This window comes from Silene latifolia, chromosome Y (genome assembly GCF_048544455.1).
Source record: "Silene latifolia isolate original U9 population chromosome Y, ASM4854445v1, whole genome shotgun sequence".
In the NCBI taxonomy this organism is placed as follows: Eukaryota; Viridiplantae; Streptophyta; class Magnoliopsida; order Caryophyllales; family Caryophyllaceae; genus Silene; species Silene latifolia.
Genome location: NC_133538.1, coordinates 462,318,453 through 462,322,568, shown reverse-complemented (window position 1 = coordinate 462,322,568; position 4,116 = coordinate 462,318,453). Strand labels below are relative to the sequence as shown.

The following is a 4,116-nucleotide window of genomic DNA, read 5'->3' as shown; positions in this document are numbered from 1 at the left end:
ATTAATTTGGACTGAAATCGCGTGTCCATCGATCGACTGCCATACCCGGTCGATCGACTGACCACGTGAGGTTACCTTTTGTTTTAATTGATTTTAATGTTGTATTTAACGAATCGAATGCATGCGACCAGTTAGATGCTTAATTTATGACTGACCCATTAGATCGAAAGATAGGGAAAGTTGTTAGATCACCAATTAAACTGACTAAACTGTGCTGAGATCGAAAGATAGGTAAAGTTTAGATTATTAGTCACTTTTCAGGACGAGAGTCAGTATTAGTGATATTAGGGACTTATAGCGAGATCGAAATATGTTATCTGTTAAGAGTGGACCGAGAGGACCTCTTAATTTCCCGCCTCATGTGTTTGATTTAAACCTGTTTAATATGCTGCCGCCGAAACTATAACGAACCGACCATCCTAGTACCTCTTTTATACTTGATTTTATATATTTCATTAGTTTACTTTTCTTTTATTGTTATTAGCTATAGACCAAACCCAATCAAACCCCCACCTTTTGTTACCTTAGACCGAATTTAAAAAACTAGAAATTACGTCTGCCTCTCTGTGGTTCGACCCGACTGCCGCTAGCTATAGTTGTAGTTCGAGTTTATAAATATTATTTTTGACACCTCACGATGGGTATCAAATTTTGGCGCCGTTGCCGGGGAGGCAATTGTTTTAATTTTTAGTTGTTTTTATTTAGTCTTTCTTTAGTTTAAGGGACTTCCGTTCCTTAAACTTTTCTTATATTCTTTTTGTAGTTTCCTCTTATGCGCAGGTCACAGGTTGGTGAACTAGTACCATTAAATCCTGAGATCGAGAAATCCTTACGCGAGTTGAGACGATCACAAAGGGTATTTGTGGGTTAATATCCGTATAATACCCTTTAAATTTAGGACTATAACGTAAATTTAACATGCGAATATCGTCATAAAACATAAAAACAATAGAGAAACGATAAGGAATAAGAATCAACCTCGGGTCCTTTGATGCACGCGTAAAGAACAGAAATCAACAGAGATTTCCTCCTAATTGTAGCACCCAAGACTTGTCCGAGATATGCCCTTGTGCTAGAAGGTGTTCTCTGATTGCCTTGCAATATTGAGAGAACTTGTTGTGAGGTTTTCGAGATGTGAGATCTAGGTTTCAGAGAGGAACTGTCTCCAAAACCCTAGTTTTCTGTAAAATGAATTGTCTGGGTCACAAAAGGAGAGGAGCTCTCCTTTTGTGTGTTTCGGCCAAAACCGAGAGCCCTCATGGGGAAGTGGGCTTCCACTTCCTCTTACTTTTAGCTCGAGGTCCAGTTCGCCAAATGCTAAAATGTATATGACGGGTTTGTATTATAAACTGTCATCGGTTATCGGTTATTAATACATCGACTAATAACACGGATTAGTTGAAGTATTAATACATGTCCGACAAAGACAATATTGTATAATTAATATTCAATATACATTAATTAAATATAAATCGCTTATATTTAATTTTCGAATTAATGGTTAATTCGCCTTAGCCCATGATATTTAATCCGTATTAAATATAATATCTCAACATCACATTTTGACTAATTACTAGTCAAATAACTCGGACTAACTGGTTAGTCAAATTTGGCATCTACATGACTGTATTTTCATACGGTCACATCTCTCGAACGTATCCTATAGGTGTGACTTTTAGGGACCAGTTGATCACCGCCATCTGTATGACAATAACGTCAAACTTATCTAGCAAGCCAACCGTTATTGATAAACGTGGATCAACTGATAATAATACCAAAAGTATGCCCTTTGATCCTTTTAGAGGTTTATAAGTCCTTGCACTAACTGTTAAGGACACCAACCCCAACAAGCTCCCACTTGTCCGTACAAGTGCATGTGCAATGACGTTATCCGCACTAACTGGAGGACACAAGCTCCAACAGTATTACCGACAGAGGAAGAGCTGAGTACTCTGTCAAGCTACTACGAGAACGCCCTGTTCGAAGGAGATCCACCTACATCTCCTGCCTCTACTTCTTGGTGAGATAGTTACTTCTCCGAAATCCCAGTCATGGTGAAGAAGCAACCATTGCTAGTCACTCGAGCCTACACTGCGAATCTCTACAAAGGATTCGAACTACCGGGGAGGCGAGAAAATTCGAGCCAAAGCCTTCCTATATTAACCTAGTTGAGAGAAACCGATTCGGGAGCTGCATATGAAGATGCGCCAAGCACATGGAGATTTTTATTGATTATTGTTGCTCTATACCCCCGCCGGCCGGTGTGACCCAAGATCGATCGATCAAGGAGACCATGTTCATTTTCTCCCTTCGTGATCTTTGCAAGAGAGTGGTATAGAGATCCGGACCGAGCCGCTCATGGGATCACCGACTGGAATTCCTTAGCCCTGGCATTCTACAAAAAGTACTTCTCTGCCTAGAAGACGAATGCCATTAGAGCTCAGATCACGAGCTTTAAACAAGGGCCTGATGAGAACTTTCATGAAGCATGGGTCCGTTTTAAGAAACTGGTGCGAACCATACCGCATCATGGGTTCGAAAAATGGAGTCTTTGCAACCAGTTCTATAATGGGTCTGTATGACGATCGAGGGCTATTTTGGATCTGCAGCCAATGGCCGATTTGTTGATAACATGGGAGAGACTAAGGGGTGGAAGATCATCGATGATTTGGCCACTCATAAGGCTGAATATGGGAATTCGAGAGGAAACCAGAGGAGAGTTGCTGAATCTTCCTCTGTTCCGCACTAGAAGCTCTCACCGCAAGGTTTGACAAATATGAATTGGGAGGAGCTTCTAAAGGTGGGATGTACCATGTTAACTTATTTGTTTGAGACGGTCCTTTCGTCTCGTAGAAGATGTGGAACCGAGGGGCATGTCTCAGAAAATTGTTCTGTCCCCTTTGAGTCTTGTCGCCTTTCAAAGACTATAGGCGACAAACACGTACTATGAGCCGAATGTCCACCCCAACTTGAGGTGGAGTAGCCGAGAATGTTCAATCCGACTCAACCTCCACAACAAGAAAAAAGCAAGCTTATGTGCCCCCTCATCATAAGCAACAACAATACCAAAAACCTCCTTATGTGCCGCAGCAGCAACAACAATCCCATGGTTCGATTTTTTGAGTTTAAGAACTTGTCTTCTTGAAGGAGTCCCAAGCTAGAGAGGCCGGGATGAAGCTACTAGAGAGCCAAATTGCTCAATTGGCTAGTAAGAGTACCACTCGAGCTCCCAGACACTTACCCACTCAAACTGACCAGAAAGAGACCCTGAATGCCATTACTTTGAGGAGTGGGTCTACCCTGGAGGGGCCTGCTATGGTCGAGGATGCCCCTGAAAAGAATGAGGCGGAACCGAGTCAAAAGAAAGCTTTAACGAAAAATAACAAGAACAAGGCGTCTACCAGGTATATCAGTCGATCGACTGATATACCCGGTCGATCGACTGATATGCGGGTTACAGGAGCTTCTGGAACTGTACATCTCCTTCAATGCCCGATAATTTGAGAGACCATTTGTTCCGGGGATCGACAACTCCGAAAGTATTGGGGCAAGACCCGAGTGCTGATGGGTCCGTCCCGATTCCGAAGTTCGACCCAATGTCGGTCAATGGCTCATATTTGAGATGGTCAGAGGAGGGTTCAAGCTTCAATAAGGAGAAGGTGGTGGACTTTCAGCCTAAGTCCACGGATGCCGGCATGCGAGACTTAGAGGAGAGGGCTAAGGTGCTTCTCTCAGCCCCATATCCAGAGAGACTAGTGCCGACAAAGGAACATGTATCTTTCAATAAATTTGAAAAGGTTATTCGTAGCTTGAATATACAAGTTCCTTTCCTTGAGTTGGTCAATCAAGTGCCTGCCTACACTAAATTCATGAAACAACTCTTGTCTAAGAAAAAGTCACTTGAAAATGTGCATACTGTCGCATTAACCAAAGAGTCATGCTCTTATTTGTCTCATACTGCACCCCATAAGCTAGAGGACCCGGGTAGCTTTTCTGTTCCTTGCAATATAGGTACATTTTCTATTGAGAAGGCATTATGTGACTTAGGAGCTAGTATAAGCGTCATGCCTTTGAGTCTAGCTAGGAAGCTCAAATTGACTAGGTTCACAAAGTGAT

General features: G+C 42.3%; 1 non-coding gene across 1 annotated transcript; it reads right to left on the bottom strand.

The window, feature by feature from the left end:
• Window positions 1-2,429: 2,429 nt before the first annotated feature.
• On the bottom strand, window positions 2,430-2,536 carry LOC141636329 (small nucleolar RNA R71). Its single transcript, XR_012540948.1, has one exon. It is a non-coding gene; the product is annotated as a small nucleolar RNA R71 (small nucleolar RNA).
• Window positions 2,537-4,116: the final 1,580 nt, after the last annotated feature.